Source organism: Dromiciops gliroides, chromosome 2, assembly GCF_019393635.1.
Source record: "Dromiciops gliroides isolate mDroGli1 chromosome 2, mDroGli1.pri, whole genome shotgun sequence".
Taxonomy (NCBI): Eukaryota; Metazoa; Chordata; class Mammalia; order Microbiotheria; family Microbiotheriidae; genus Dromiciops; species Dromiciops gliroides.
In genome coordinates this window covers 6,060,496-6,077,717 of record NC_057862.1, presented here as the reverse complement: position 1 = coordinate 6,077,717, position 17,222 = coordinate 6,060,496, and positions in this window count along the sequence as shown.

Sequence of the window (17,222 nt, the reverse complement as noted above, 5' to 3'; positions counted from 1 at the left end):
GAATGGGAAACAGCTCTCACCCAAAAGCCTAAAACCCCTTCTACTTTGTCAGAAGACATAGCTAAGACCCCATCTTCTGCATGGAGCCATCTCTGATTAGCCTAACTGCTAGAGCCCTCTCTCTCAAACTATCTTGTATATACATTTATTCTATATGTATGTATATATACATGCATGCATATATGTGTGTGCATATTTATACACCCTATATAATATATAGTTGCTGGGTATGTGTAAATTACTCTGTATGTATTTCTATCAAATATATCAGAATATGATTTATAATAATATATGCATAAATTACCATGTATACATTTCTATATGTATATAATTTATGTGTTTAGAAAATTACCTTGAATGTGTTTATGTCATATATTCTATAGAATGTGATATATAACATAATGATCTATTGATTATTTTGTATATTCAAATATAGACACAATATAATGTATATTTTATAATTTCTATGTAGATATTAACTTGAATATATGCATATGAGATATATTACCTGATATATTATATTCATAATATATGTGTATATAATTATTCATATGTTTATATATAATATGTGTTCTATATAATATGCTATATTCTTTTTAATCATATATGTACATACAAATTGTCTTGGATATACATATATGTTCTATTTGTACTGCATAATATATTATGTAATATATAATTATATGTATATATAAATTACTTTGTATATAGTTATATAATATAGGCTACATAATATATTATACAATGTAAATTTATATAATATATCCTAGCTAGTTTATTATATAATGGATATCAATATACTGTTATATAAAGTATATTATTTGCCAATTTGTATATTTATATGTAATATACATAATCCTACATAATCCATTATATAATTTATAAGTACATGTGTATACATAAATTACCTTGTGCATATTTATATAATAGATAGCCTACATAATATATTTCATACTATAATTTATATGTATATATACATGAATTTGAAAATATATGTGTTATTCTACACCATATATAATAGTTTTATATGTGTATATGTTTTTGTATAATTATATAAAATATATGACCCCTACATAATGTATTTTATACCGTATAATTATATATGTGTGTGTGTATAAAAAACTTGGGTATGAACATATATTATATATTCCCTACATAATATATTTTAATATATAATTACGTGTATATAAATTACCTTATATATTTTATAACATATACCAAAAATCATAGATATAATGTTATAAATAGATATAGATAGATATAAGTTAAATTATATACATTTATATAGAACATACATCCTACATAATATATATTATAAAATTTGGAAGTATATGTATATAAAAGCTACTTTGTAAATTTATTTGACATCTATACCCTACATAAGATACATCATATATCCTCTTTAATTATAAGTCTATTGCTATTGATTTCTCAATCCCCTTCATAAGAAGCACATTATATAGGTTTCTACTATTCCATCCATATGAAGGTCATGTCTGCTTCTTCATAGCCTTGTGTCCTACATTTGAATGGAAACTCCTTGTTTCCTTCTTTGGATTTGGATGCCTTGTGCCTAGCACAGTGCCTGGCACATCGCTGGTGTCTATTGAATATTTGTTGACTGACTTGTTTATGACAATGCGAATGCTGTTACTTTACAAACTATTTCTGCTCATTCAGGAAAAACAAAAAATGCAGGTTTCCTTTCAGTGGAACCATGATGTTCCCTCAAACTGAAAAATGTCTTATAAGTTTGGGGTTTTTTTCAAGAGATTTTTTATTGATACCTTTTGGTTTTATGTCACCTAGCTTTCTCCCTGTACAAAGAGAGGGTTGGATCCAGATAGAAAGAACTAATCATTAACATTTCAATGTAAGTATTTACACATTAGAAATTGACAATTTTTTTAAAATCAAGGCTTGATTTATTATTTTGTTGATTTCTAGAATTTAAAAAATGATGGAGAAAATGTTAATCATGCAAATAAAACCTAAAAATGTGTCACGCATACATTTTTTTCTGGAGAGTTAATTGTTAACCATTTACCAGTCCACCTCTGCCTATATTCCTCCCCCTCAGCACCCCTCCCCAAAAAGCCATTGCTTGGAACAAAGATTTTTCTTTTAAGACAGAAGAAGAGGGGAAAATCAGAAAAACTGATCAATAAATTGAAAAAAACCTAACATTTTATGGTCCATTTGCACCCATGGACATGTCACCTTTATTGAAGAATGGAGAGAGTTGTCCTCTTCTATCCCTTCTTTGTGGCCAAGCCAATTCTTTTTTCATTTTGATTTATTTTGTGACTTTTTCTTTCCATTTGCAGTATAATACACATTATGTGTATTTTTTCCCTGGATCTGCTTACTGAACTTTACATTAGCCCATGTAAATCTTTCCGGGTTTCTCTTTATTCATCAGGTTTATCATTTCTGACAGCACAGAAACATTCCATGACATTAACATACCACATTTAGCTTAGCCATCTCCCATTCAATGGTCATCTAATTTGTTTCCAATTCTTTGCTACCATAAAAAGTCCTACTATAAATATTTTGATTTATATAAAGCCTTTTTACCTATTTGCCAATGAGAGACGGAGGAAGGGAGGAAAGGAATAAGCATTTATATAGCACCTAGTATGTGGCTGGGCACTTTTTATAAATTTTATCTCATTTAATCCTTACAACCATCACTGAAGATAGGTGCTAATGACATCATTGGGGTATATGCCTAGCAGTAGAAACTTTGGGTCAAAGGGTAGGGGCATTTTAGCCACTTTATTTGCATAATTACTAATTGCTTTCCAGAATAGTTGTGCTAATTCAAAGCTCCACCAAAAGTACATTGAACTGCCTGTCCTTCAACAATCCCTATTGCCTGGTCTACTTGCCCTGGGAAGAAGAGAAACTCCACTCAGTCTTACTTGCTCCAAGATTTGCCTGGCTAGGTCTGCCTGCCTTCAGCCTGCCCCCCATTGGATATTTCCACTTCCTTCTCTTACACACTTTTGTCTGATACCCTGAGAAGACTCCAACCTGAGTCCAAAGACTGATAACCTGATAACCTATCTGAACTAATTCATTGATAATTAACAAATTCTACGTGGTCATAATTTCTCTGTCTGAGTCTGAAACCCTGGCAGTCATCACTCATTCCCCCTACTCCATAGTCACTATACACTTCCTTATTCCCATGCCCCTCACTGCAATCCCCTGATTGTCTCACTCTGAAGCTACCTCCCCCTTCCGTTGTGTTCTTTGGAGTGCCTGCTCCATAAGTAACAAGCTTGCTTTCATCTTAAATCTTCCTTTGCCACTCCCTCCATCTCCTTACACACCCTGAGACCCGATTCCTCCTATTGATACAGCCTCCCTAGAGATCCTTCACAGCATTGGTTGTACTTTCATTTATAACCCACCCCACCTCCTACTCAACCATGGTCTAGGGGGGAGAGCTGGAATAAGTCTTTATTCTCTACTGCTACCTCCAGGCTCTCCCTCTGCCCCCATCATTCAGTAACCTCTCCTCCTTTGAGGTTCACTCAACTCGTATAGACCACCTAACCAAGATTCAGGTAGCCAATGTATCCCTACCCCCAGGACATTTGCCTTCATTCTTTTTTTTTTTTTTTTTTTTTGCAGGGCAATTGGGGTTAAGTGACTTGCCCAGGGTCACACAGCTAGTAAGTGTCAAGTGTTTGAGGTTGTATTTGAACTCAGGTCCTCCTGAATCCAGGGCCGGTGCTTTATCCACTGCACCACCTAGCTGCCCCCACTTCATTCAATTTCTACTTAAAATTCTACCTTTTACAGAAAGTCTATTCTGATCTCCTTAATGCTAAAGTCTTCCCTCCATTGGTTATTTTCAGTTTTTCCTGTCTAGAGCTAGTCTGTCCATAGTTATTTTAATGTTGCCTCCCTCATTAGACTATGAGCTTCCTGAGGGCAGGGACTCTCTTTTGCCTTTCTTTATAGCCCTTTGTCTGTCACATAGTAGGTAATTTAACATGTTTTTTGACCTAACTCATCTTAACTTTTAAAGACATTTTAATTTGCATCATTGTTTATAATATTACATTTTTTTCTTGTACCTCACATTCCACATTATACTTGTTTAAAAGCAAAAAGAAAGAAAAAGAGGGAAAGGTAGAAAAAACATCAGCAAACCTGATCAACAAATAGGAAAATTCTGAGAATGTCTGCAATGTTCCCCAGCCAAGGACCTTCTGCCTCTGTCAGGAGAAAGGAGGAGATGTCTTCTGAGATCTCTTCTTTGAGGTCAACCTTTATTTATTTCCCCACTCGTGTTCTTTCCATTTACATTCTTGCACTCATTGTGCATCTTCTTTTCTTGGCTCTGTTTGCTTCACTCTGCATCAGTTCATATAAGCCTTTCCAGGCTTCTTTGTATTCATCACACACACCATTTCTATAGCTCAGTAATAATCCTTTACACTCAGGAATCACAATTTGTTGATCACTGTTCCCCAGTTGATGAGCATTGACTTTGTTTTTGATTCTTTGCTGCCACAGATGGTGCCACTAAAAATATTTTGGTTTTTATGGGGACTTTATTCTTATCTATGGCCTCCTTGGAGTATGAGTCTAGTAGGGGAATCTTTCAGTCAAAGGGTACCAATATTTCAGTCGCTTTATGTGCATAATTCCCAGTGATTGTACTGGTGCACAGCTCCATCAACAATGTATTAGTGTGCCTATTTTCCTGCAATCCCCCCAGTATTGATCATCTCAGCCAATTTGCCAGGTGTGAGGTGAAAGTTTAGAGTTGTGTGGATTTGAATTTCTCTCAATTTGACTCAGAGCATTCTTTCATATTGTTATTAATAGCTCGCCATTGTTTTCTTTTGAGAGCTGTCTATTTATATGATTTTGCTATCTATTGGGGAATGACTTTTGTTTTAAATATTTCTGTTAATTTTCTAAATATCTTAGACATCAAACCCTGATCAGAAATATTTGATACAGAAATGGTTTCTTATTTGATCTTACTTGCCTGATGTGTCCCTACTCCAATTCTCCCACCATGGTGCCAATGGGCATGCCCAGGCTCTCTTTGTGGAGACAAAGGCTTGCTGCCTTGCCTGTAAATTCATCAAGCTGAATTCATCCTGGGAATGTCCTTGATCAACCTCTTATGAAGAAAAGACTCAAAAAATATTTTCCTGCCTTAACTCTTATGTTTGTCTAGATCAAGAAGCTGTTTCTCACACCAATACAAATTTTGGAAGGCAACCCCAGCCCAGTGACTACAGTGAGGGGCTTGGGAGGGAGAGCTGTCTTTTAGGAAAGAAAGAGGATGCTGCCTGCCTGTTTCTCTGAGACCCACGGCTCTATCATGCTAATGAAGGCAATCAGCTAGTTATGGTTTTAAAAAACCCCTCATTAAATTATTATAATAATTATTTGCTTAGTTATCAGAACCCCATTAAATCAGGCTTTTCTCCTTCTCCTTGAGTGATCAAAGAATTGATTACCTGTTACTCTTCAGGTGCCAGCCCATGACACATGTGTGCATTAGAAGGGGCTCTTTTTGTTAGGGGTTATTTTCCTAAATGCAACTGTTCCAGCCTGACTAGTAATATCCGTGTGGTTAGTTTCAAAGCCTCTGACCCTAAGCCTACATCCTGGCCAAAGAAAGGGGAGATGCTCTCAGCACCCTTGCCTCACATCACCCAGAGGGAGGCTGAATCAATCAGCCAGGAGCCAAAGTGGAATTCTCCCCAACTGGATCCCACTGCTTCATGCTCCCACCCCTCCACACATAAAACTTACTGTCAAAGGGACTTACATGGTGAGGATTAATCAGGCAACTCTCCCAGACCTCTGAGCACCCACTTCTGGTGACTAATTTGCCTTTCCTATTGCAAACCACTAATTTTTTATCCCAATCGATAGATCCAAATATGCCTCCCCATCCATCACCAGCAGGGAGGGTGGACTTCCACTATTTATGTAATTCTTACAACAAGATGAAACAAAAATGCTCAGCATCTGAGAGATGCTTTAACATTAGAGAGGACAGAGAGAGGGAAAGAGTGATATAAGGAGAGGGAGAGAAACAAAGATGAGGGAGAGAGGCAGAGACAGAGAGACAGAGACAGAGAGAGCCTGTACCCTGGGAAACCTTAAAAATAGCCTTGTCAGAGGAGGCAGAATCTAAAAAGCATCAAAAGGCCATACACTGTCAAAGGAAAGAACCAATAAGAAACTGGCCAAGAGCTTTGGATCAAATGAATCAGATTGAGGGGAGGAGAAAAGGGAAGAACTAAGGAAATGGAAACTTCATTTGTTGAGGTAAAGATAGATAGATGTGGTCTTACTCAAGATATGTAAAGCAAAAAGACCAGAATAAGAGAAAGAAACCTTGGAGGCATGTAGAAGCAAACAAGGCCTCTGGGTTAAGTAATAATAATAATAATAATAAATCTATAACATATAGTTCTTTATGTATATATTACTATAATATATTAATATATAATTAAATAATTAATGCTATTAATAGATAGCATTTTAAGGTTTGTGAGGCACTTCACAAATATCTCATTTTCATCTTCACAACACTCCTGGAAGTAGGTGTTATTGTTGAACCCATTTTGCAGAAAAGGAAATGGAGGCAAGAGAGAGGGATCACCGAGATTGTAAGTGTCTGCAGCCAGCTTTGAAGGTGGCTCTCCCTGACTCTAGGCCCGGCCCTTGATCTACTGCACCACCTGCCTGCCTCTAAGCACCCACAGTGTCAGAATTCAGGGAGAACTGGGTCAATGAAAGGTTTCCCTTCTTCAGCCTCCACTCACAAGATCATGGCTTTAGAACTGGAATGGGTCTTAGAAGTCACTGAGCCCAACCACCCCATTCTCAGATGAGCAAACTGAGGCATGGAGAGAACACGGGATTTGTCCATGGATGGTCACTTCATACATGTGGGAGCCTGGCATTTGAACCCTGCTTTTCCTTCCTGCAGGTCTAGTGTCTCACACGCTTCCCCTGGGGCATGTCCTGGTGCAAGGGCTCTCCAAAGGCCCCCAAATTTCACGGCTCCTCCACTGCAAGCTGTGAAGTGCATCCTCTGGGCAGGAGACTGGCCCCAGGAGGTGCCAAGCCAAGGGGCCTGAGGTCATGGCCTTGCACTGACCACACACGCACAGGGAACCAGATCAAGGGTCTAGACTTGAGTATTCTTGTTGATAAAATGGGGGAGGGAGAAGAGAAGCATCCATTCATATGAGCAGAGCACATAGACCTTTGCAAAAGGCTTTCCTTGCATAATCCTGAGAGATTGTGGCAAGGGCTCTCTGCCCATGTTGTTGACTGGTCAAGTCCACCACCACCACCACCCCGATTCCTAGATTCCTGTTGGGGTTGTATCCTCCAAAATGGGCTTCCAGAGACTGCTCCTCATGGGCCCGGATTGGTGAGAGTCCCCCAGGTCTGTACACCCCCAAACCTTTTTCCCTCTCCCATCCCAACATACTTCACTCTAGTCATATTTTTGCATATGACCTCAATGCTACCACTTCACCCCCACACCTTTCCCCTCCTTCCTCTGGGCACCATAATCAAAGTCATGCTTCTATTGATTGTGGAAAGTGTGGAGGTGCTCAGTGGACTACCTTTGAAACCTACTCACTCTCCCCATGATTTCCAGATAGAGTCTCCCCTCCCTAGCCCCCAGCCCCCTGCATGTGTTACCTTTCCTGACTGGAGTGTAAGCTGCCTGAGAGAAGGTGCTGTCTCACTTTTGTAAGTATAGTCCTAGAACCCAGCCTATAACCTATAGCAGATTGCTCACCATCTTGGGGAGTGGGGAGAGGACAGAGGGAGGGAGAAACATTTTAATGCAAAATCTTTCAAAAAATGATTATTTAAAACTGTCTTTCCATGTAATTAGAAAAAAATGAAATACTATCAAATAAACAAACAAATAAAAGATCCCAAGCCTACACATCTTCCCTGTTGTCAATTAGACTTCATCTCTCTCCACCAATTCCCAGTCCATCGTGTGTTTCTGTGAGCAATGCCAACACCTTGAGGAGAGGCACACCTGTGCCTCGGCTCATTTATAGAGCCGGCTCTCTATTAGAATAGCAGTAATAATAAACATAATAGTAACTAGAGTTTCTCTAGCACCTCAAGGTTTCAAGGCATGTTACACAACTATTTCACCTGATCCTCACATCAATCCTGGGAGTTTCCTGTGGCTTGTCTAGTCCCTTCCCATCCCAAACTCTCCTGATCTATGGCTGTTGGAACCATTCAACCCTTACTCCTTCACCTCCTAAACTAATGAAGACAGTTATTGAGTTCATACAGCAAAGCACTCTGCTCTTCTGTACACTGTGGTTGACACAATCTGGGAAAGAGATTGGAATTTTGGCCATTGGAGGGCAAGGAGGAGAGAATGTGGAACAAAACAGCATTGGGGGGAAATAGCTTTGATTTACCCCAAAATTGGAATAGAAATAGCAAAGGGAAAAATAAGGGAGACCCAACAAGCCATTATTCTCATTTCCCTGTGCCTGATATATTAATTTCTGCCACTAAAGTAATCTTCGTCTAGGGTCCACAACTGCTTAGAGTAGAATACTCCCTCTTTCAAAGGCTTATTTCCTTAAATGGAAAAAACTAATAGGGACTGGGTATTCTTTTTTCCACACATAATTCATTTAAGCAAAATTTTCTCAAATGGCTTTTTTTAGCTTTTTTCCCCCAAGTTTATGTGCATCCTGACCCAAGAAGATATAAATTACCATTGGGAAAAGGGGGCACACATCCGCTATCCCATGACACAAACACAAAGATTTCATTTTCCTGATACTTTTATTTTGCTGCTAATAAAATTGGGTGGTTAAACCTCTATGGTAGATTCTCAATATAACACTAGAGTTAAGCTTTAACACCAGCAAAAACTCGATTAAAATATTGCCCCAGAGACTGAATTTGAATCCTTGCACTATTGGTCAGACTGGGCTAGAAGATGAAGATAAGGCAGGGACTGGAAGGGCCTGTTCAGATCACAGACACAAAGATGCATTTTTTTTCCTTTAGACTAGTCCCCTCACAGGGAAAGAAAAAGACAATGGGTAAGAATGCTCCCAGACCATGTTGACTTGGCTTATCTATTGAGAGGGGATACAAGATATTTGTGAAAGGAGCCCCTAGAAAGAAGGTTTCGATTGACTTCATATCTCCTCTGGAAATTCATCTGAAAAGCTAAAAGGACAGCAAAGTTGGAGGGAAGAAGAGCCAGGATGCCAGTGGGACATCTTGGGGGCACAATGCCCTAATTCTTTGGGAGGTTGCTGTCTCTCTGAGAAACAGGAGAGTTTACATTACCAAAAAAAATAAAATTAAAAAATTAAAGACCCAAAGATGAGATAGCAAGAGAGATCATTGACTGATCCTGTTTTTTGGTTTTTTGGGTTTTGGGGTTTTTTTGCGGGGCAATGGGGGTTAAGTGACTTGCCCAGGGTCACACAGCTAGTAAGTGTCAAGTGTCTGAGGCCAGATTTGAACTCAGGTACTCCTGAATCCAGGGCCGGTGCTTTATCCACTGCACCACCTAGCTGCCTCCGACTGATCCTGTTTTGACTTGGTATTTCTGTTATTGGCCATGACCTTCAAAGCCAACCATAATAGGAATCCCAGAGAGTCATGGTGCCTTGAGCTGGAACCAACATCTAAAAACAATCTTTCCAACACACATTTTTTTTTTTAACCTAAGAGGAGACATGCTTGAGGACTGTCAAGTAACTGGGTCACAAATGGAGTCTGTGCCAGAGGTATGCCTAGAACTGAGACCTTCCTCCTCCTAGTTGGGGACCACTGAAAGATCTCCTGTAACTTTGAACTAGCTCTTACGCGTTCCTCAAAAAATCTTGTCATTTATGCAAACTATCCCTTTCACACCAGAGTGAAACTGCTAGAAACATGCCATTCTCGTTGATTGTCCCACTGCTGAACTTCTGCTGGCCTTTAGATAAATACACAGAAAAATATGAATTTCATACCATGCCTACAAAATGACTTCTGAATGCACATTGAACTAGTTCAATCAGTGAATTTAGCAGAGGTGAAAGATAGATTTAAGTAGGGAGTATTTAGGGATTAGGAGCTGGTTTTCACAGTGAAATGGGAGACAATCTAACAAATCTATCCGAAATAAGATCGACAACTTAAAATTTAAACCAATCTTGAGTATATATTTGAACTTGGATATGCAGATATGGCGTTCAAGTCCCCAAGGTTCAGCCGTTCACTCAAAGGATCAACAGCCCTATAGACAGCTAAATTACTAGGAAAGCCAGGGAATTTATCAAACATGAATTTCAAAGTGGATTCTAGCCTCCAGGAAAAATGGCCGCCCATTAATGTACACACACAACAAATGTTGTCTGCAAGCTCCTTGCTTCTTTCTTTTTAACAACAAATGGACTGAAGTTCTCAATTTACATAAAGAGGGACAAAGAGCATTACCCCTTTGATGGAAGCTGGGGTCCAAGCAGGTGGAACTATTTACAAATATCAGATCTGCAGTAAGGCAGCCAAGGTACAGGTGTGCCACAAAGAAATCATTGACCCTGTTCCCTGCCTCATGGTGTATTATTTATAGCAAACTCCAATTTGTGAATGTTAACATTAAACAGGTTTCACACACACACAGCGAGGGAAGTCATACAACCCCATCATGTATTATGAATGAAAACAGGACAGCGCCAATGAAATTAGTTAAAGGGGCCTCACTGGACAAGAAGGAGCACGGCAGTGTCCCTATCTCCATTCGTGGGCTGGCTTAGAAAACTTGGGTGATCTTTAGCCCCTAACCTCAATATTTACTTTATTGACCAAAAGAAATGTTAACTTCATCCATGGTTGACAGATCATTTATCAAAAAAAAAATTTTTAATAATGGAATATTTCATTGGTGAGATAGCTCAGGAAATTAGCCACCAGCCTCTTGGGTTCAGGACTTCAGATTGGCGTCACCCAGAGGAAAGTGGCTGACTGTTTTTATAATCAGATTATTGGACAGAACTCTCTATGAAGTCACTGTGATGGGTTTTCTTCCACTTATGGTTGGTGCCAAGCCATGTGAAAACATCACAATGGGGCAGCTAGGTGGCACAGTGGATAAAGCACTGGCCCTGAATTCAGGAGGACCTGAGTTCAAATCCAGCCTCAGACACCTGACACTTACTAGCTGTATGACCCTGGGCAAGTCACTTAACCCTCATTGCCCTGCAAACAACAAAAAACAAACAAACAAACAAAAACCCATCACAATACCATTGACACTGAGATAATTTGCAGTCTCCCTGCCTCCCCAAAGAACCCTGGCAGCAGCAGGATAAGGACACTAGTCTCCTTTTGGAGGAACTTGGGCCATGCCACCATCCTCAAAAAGCCACTTAGGAAAGTCCTGCTGCTCTTAAATATTTTTTGTCTATTCCAATGAGAACAAAGCACAGACTTGTCTTTTTTCATTAGGCTTCCATGACTTTTCTGATACAAGGAACATTTATAAGGCAGCTGCTATGTGTCAGGAATTGTGCTAGGCACAAAGTAAACAATAGTTCCTGCCCTCAAGGAGTTTACATTCTACTAAAAGAAGTAACATAGAAAGAGATAAGTAAATGAAGATGATTTGGAGAGGGAGAGGGTTGTAACAAGCAAGAGGATTATTAGTCTTCCAGTAGATGGTCCCTGAGCAGGGCCTAGAAAGGACTCCTGAATTCTAATGGCATGCATACTTTTGCTATGAATGGTCTATCACCACTCCAAATGTCTAAATTTCTTTTCACTCCGTATGTACTTCAGGTTTTTTAGATTCTGATCTGGCTCCAAGGATGAGAAGTACATTTCTCCCAAGTCTTCAAATGGATATTTTCCTACTTCATTCAGATTGCACACTCTTATTCATCATGTACTGGTGAAATCAATGAATGGTTCAATAAAGGAGTTGGATCATAAGATGATAGGATAATAAATCTGCAAAGAACTTTAATCAGAGACCACTAAGTCTGAGACAGAGAGCCATTAAGTGACTTGTCCAGGGCCACACACAAACTGCCTGACTTCAATAAATATCAATACTTTTATGAATTGTTGGACTCCCTCCACTCATGTAGATAACAATCACTCCATTTTTCCCCTTTGCATATTCCTATATCTGTCTTTCCATGAATATTCCACAGAGAGCCCATTACATAGGCCAGGAACTTCCTCTGCTTTCTTTAGTGTTTCATGAGTGGTAGCGTGACGTTCAGACTGTCCATCCGTTAGCCTTCATTCCTAGTCACCTCCTTTCCTAATCAGCCATGTCTTTGACAATGTCTTTATGCCACTTCCTGTTCGCAAACTATCATCGTCGACGTGCTACAGCCCTCCCTTCGTCCTTTATGTGATTTGAAACTTCCACGCTTCCAGCACTTAGGCATTCTTTGATTGGCGGTTGCGTAGCATCTGTAGCAGAATGATAATTTAAATGCTTTTTCTGGCAGGAAGGAGCTCGGTGTGTTTGAAACCACTGCACCACTTGTGAAATGCGACCCAGTCCAATGTTGTTCTCCTACTCAGTTCTTACCCAAACCAGTATATGTCTGCACAGAGCACCTGAGATGCACAAACTCAACATGCATCACTTACCCATCCTACTGCGTGCTCAGGGGTATATGGTGCACATTTCTTCATCCATGTGGTTCTTCCAGCGTGGATGGCCAGATGGATTATTTCTTGAAAGGCCATGGCTCTCCTTGAAGAAGTCAAGTCATGTTCTTGGGTCTCTTGCAATTAGGACAGTACAATACAGTGCCTTCTATCTTTTAGCTCATTTTCTCTGGGTATTCAGAGTGTGACTTCTTCAAGGGACCTTAACAGAGTTTTTTCTGGGAATGTGACCCTAGGTAAGTCACTTACTTTCTGCCTTGCCTCAGTTTCTGTCCTGTAAAATAAAACTACTTACTTCCCAGGGTTATTGTAAGGATCAAGTGAGATAATATTCATAAAGCACTTTGTGACCTTTAAGCACTATAGAAATGTTAGTTTGAGGTGAGTTAACTTATTATTATTATCATTATAAACTCATAACTAGCTTCTTTTCTCTTTCATAGGGGAATATTGAATGATTGGGAGTTTCAAATTACTTAGAAAAACAAGAAAATGGGGTACCCTCTTTTCCAGAGCACCCTCAGAATCCCCACAGTTCTATCTGAGGCAGAGATGGGCCCCACACTGCAACCCATCAGCCAAGGCATGCCCAGAATATGATTGCGTAGCAGTTTCTTCAAGTCATAATCTATTTATCATCTTGCTTAAGTTATGACCCCAACTTTCCCACCAGAAGATGATATCACAATCAAAAACACACGCCATGCAGGTGGCTAACATGATTTATTAAATTTGCTCAATGGCAGGCTTTAGGAAGTTCCTCTGTATGGGAGAATTTCCCAAATATTGAAAACATATGTATGTAGGACAAAGCTCAGGGAAAAAAAGACTTTATTATAATGCATCACACATAATAAATGTTTGTTTAACAAAGTCTTATGAACTTTCCACATTAATCAAAAGTGAATGCTACATGATTTTGTATAATTAACTGGGAAGTCATATTACAAGTGATAAATATCGCGGACAATAAAATGAAGCGAACTAATATTGACCTTCTGTGTTCATTAATAATGCAGGTTCTTGAGAGTCCACAGTACAATTATTACACAGTTAATTGAAGGGTCAAGTTTCCCAAAGATTAATAATGAGCATTGCGTCGGTCTGTTCATCAGAGATTTAAGAAGAGGCCCCCTAAAAAAGATGGAGCTTGGACTCAGGCTATAAGGATAATGCTTTTTCTTGCAGAGACATGTACTGAAAAGGAAAAAAAAAAACCAGACACATACGCCATTAGGAGGATGACCCACAGAGAAGATTCCATAGAATCATTAGAGAAGAGGGTACACTTGGTAATGTATGTGGGAGCCTAAGCAAACAACCAACAAGCAATTATTAATGTCCTACTATGCCGCAAATGCTGAAGGTACAAAGCAAAAACAAAGAATCCCTGATGGAGGAAGTTATAGACTGGATGAGACAACGTGCACCTCTAAGTGTTTAAGGAAAACTTAAGCACCAGGTAGTTAGTGAGTGAGGGCAGGCAGTCACCCACCACATGTCCCCCCATTGCCCTTTGGGTGACCCTCAACTTTTAATCGTTTGGAGCCTGTCATATTCCATAACTCACCATCCAGAGGCATCACCGGGAGAAAAATGGTGTTGAAAAACAGCTCTTTGTTTCCAGAGGAAGCCTGGGGTATAATTTCCCAAAGGCCACCCAGCCCCCTCTCTTCCCCCTCCAGATCAATGCTGGGCCCAGCTCACTGTCCATTTTCACTGTCTGGCCACAATGAACATATCGATGGCCTAGCTCGAGAGAGCATCCATCCATCTCGACATCATGGTCGGGACAATAGAGAGTGTTCTTTCACTCCCTCCACCACCCCCACGAGGATCAAGTTCTTTTGAGGGCTTATGGGTCTCATTCAGGAGACTCTGCAATGGAACAAGGCCCACTGCATTCCAAAGGGCACTAAGCTATCAACAAACAGCTGCAGCCAGAGGGATTCAGAATTTAGCGCTTTGAAAGTGCTTTCTATAAATTATCTCATCGGAGCCTTACGACAGCCCTGTGAGGAAGGGAGGAGCAATGGCTGTCCTTACCCCCATTTTAGAGATGAGGAACTGAGTCTTCAAGAGATCAAGAGACTTGCTGAGGGTCTTAGAGTCAGTAAAAGGCAAGATCTGAATCTAAATCTGAATCTTCCTTGACTCTATGTCCAGCTATGTATCCACTATGCCAAAGGGGGCTAAACACATTCTCCTAATGAAAATGCTTCCATTTGGCTTCTTGCTTCTGGTCAGCTATTAAATTTCTGTGGGCCCTTAATGAAATTTGGCATTTTTTGATATCTTGAGCTTCCCCCTCCCCATTTATTTATTTTACAAGCATAGATTAGTATAGGGGACCTTCACCTTTTCATGTCTTGTACCCCTTCAGCCCTAAGACCCTTCTCATAATACTATGTTTAAATGCATTAAAAATCCTAACAATTACAGAGGAAACCAGTGATGTTGAAAGAAAGTTATCAAATAGTTTTGTTTGTTTTGTGGGGCGATGAGGATTAAGTGACTTGCCCAGGGTCACACAGCTAGTGTCAAGTGTCTGAGGCCAGATTTGAACTCAGGTCATCCTGAATCCAGGGCCAGTGCTTTATCTACTGTGCCACTTAGTATTTTTTTTCAAAGTTCCTGGGTCCCAGGTTAAGAACCCCTGGCTAGTGAATGACACTGTCTCCTGGAAGAGATTTGTAAACAAATAAGGAATTCGGGTTGATCATCCATATGGAAAAGACTAAGTGGATAAAGACTGTAGATTGCCCTGATCACAACAGGTTCTGGCCACCCTGTAGAACCTGTCAGTCAGCATGAATATTTGGAACTGACCAGGATGGTCTGGACCACTGCTTGGGCCCAGAGTTGGACCTGGAGAGCAAAGGGGCAGGATTGCAGTGAGGCAATGACCCCAAGCTTCCTGAGAAATCAAAGGCCTCTGTGTTTGATACCAACATTCTCCTGTCACTGTGTATGGCAGGGAAACACAGAATCCAACAGTCTCTAGAGAACTGACAAAAGCTACCCCATCAAGGGCAGAGGAAAGGTGTGGAGAAGGGGGGAGCAGGTGAGCGCATCCCTGTGATGGGCAGCTAGGAAGGTGAACAGGAGTGAAAGATGTCATTATCCAGTAATCAATCATATGATGGGCAAAGAAGATGGGAGGCAAGGGGGAGGGGTGGCAGGTGGACAGTCAGTGATCCACTCGTATTCTTATGTCAGGAGAAATAGAGGAGGACATTCAGTATGTTGGGTAGACTGTTGTTCAGTCATTTTCCAGTCATGTCAGACTCTCTGTGACCCCATTTGGGGTTTTCTTGGCAAAGATACTGGAGTGGCTTGCCATTTCCTTCTCCAGCTCATTTGACAGATGAAGAAACTGGCATACACAAGAGTAAGTGACTTGCCCAGGGTGACACAGCTAGTAAGTGTCTGAGGCTAGAACTGAACTCAGGAAGATGAATCTTCCTGACTCCAGTACCAGTACTCTATTCATTGAGCCCCTTAGCTGCCCTGTTGGGTGGATACATCGTGGCAAATTTACAGGAAGACACTGATGTAAATGGCATGTGATGGAGGGAACTCTTCCATATCAAAGAAATGACTAAGCCTTTGGAGAATTTTAATAGATAGAGTGCAGAATTTGGAGGGAAGATCTGAATTCAATTCCTACTCCCTGTAATGTCCTAGCTGTGTGACTCCATGCAGGCCCTTAAGCTCTCTGAACCTCAGTTCTCTCTCTCTGGCAAGCTGGGAACAATAATGCCTGGTTAACCCTACTTGTGCCTTCTTGTGAGGGATAAAGGGCAGGAGGCATAGAAGGTGCCTGCCAAACTTAAAGCACACTATGGGTGGCAATTATGACAGCACATCAGACACTGTGCTGAGCAGGAGCTGTGATATGAGCCGTGCTCTCTAGAAGATTGTAGCTTCCAAGATGGAAAGATGAGTGTCCCCAAAACAATGATGTGAGGGAGAGGGTACAGGTTTCAAAGGAAGAAAGGTTCAGTCTTGGGTGGTTTCATGGACAAGGCAGCACCTTAGCTGGGTCATGAAGGAAGGATGGGATTTCAAGAGATGGAAGGAATGGAGAGGAGATGGAGGATGGGGAACCAAGTGAGTAAAGGCTCTAAGGCAGGAGAGTGTAGGGCCAAAATAAGGGTGGAGAGTGGTCTGGTTTGGCTGGAACATAAAGGGGAGTGTTGGGAAATCAGGCTAGAAAGGTTGGTTGGAACCAGATTGTGCCTGAAATGCCACCAAGAGCTTATACTTGTTTCAATGGGAAGTGGGGAACCACAGGAGATTGTTCTTTTCGTTGTCATTCTTTTTGTCGTTGTTTTGTTTTTGTGCATTAGGAAGATGAGTATTGGAAGGAGAATGGATCACAGGAGGGAGAGAGGACAGGCAGTAAGATCAGTTGAGAGATTATTTCAATATCTCAGGCAGAGAAAGGCTGATTGAGGGGAGTCTTGGGATGACTTAAGGGGAGCAGAGATGTCTGAATGTGGACAGTGAAGGAGACAGTGCAGGAAGAGGCT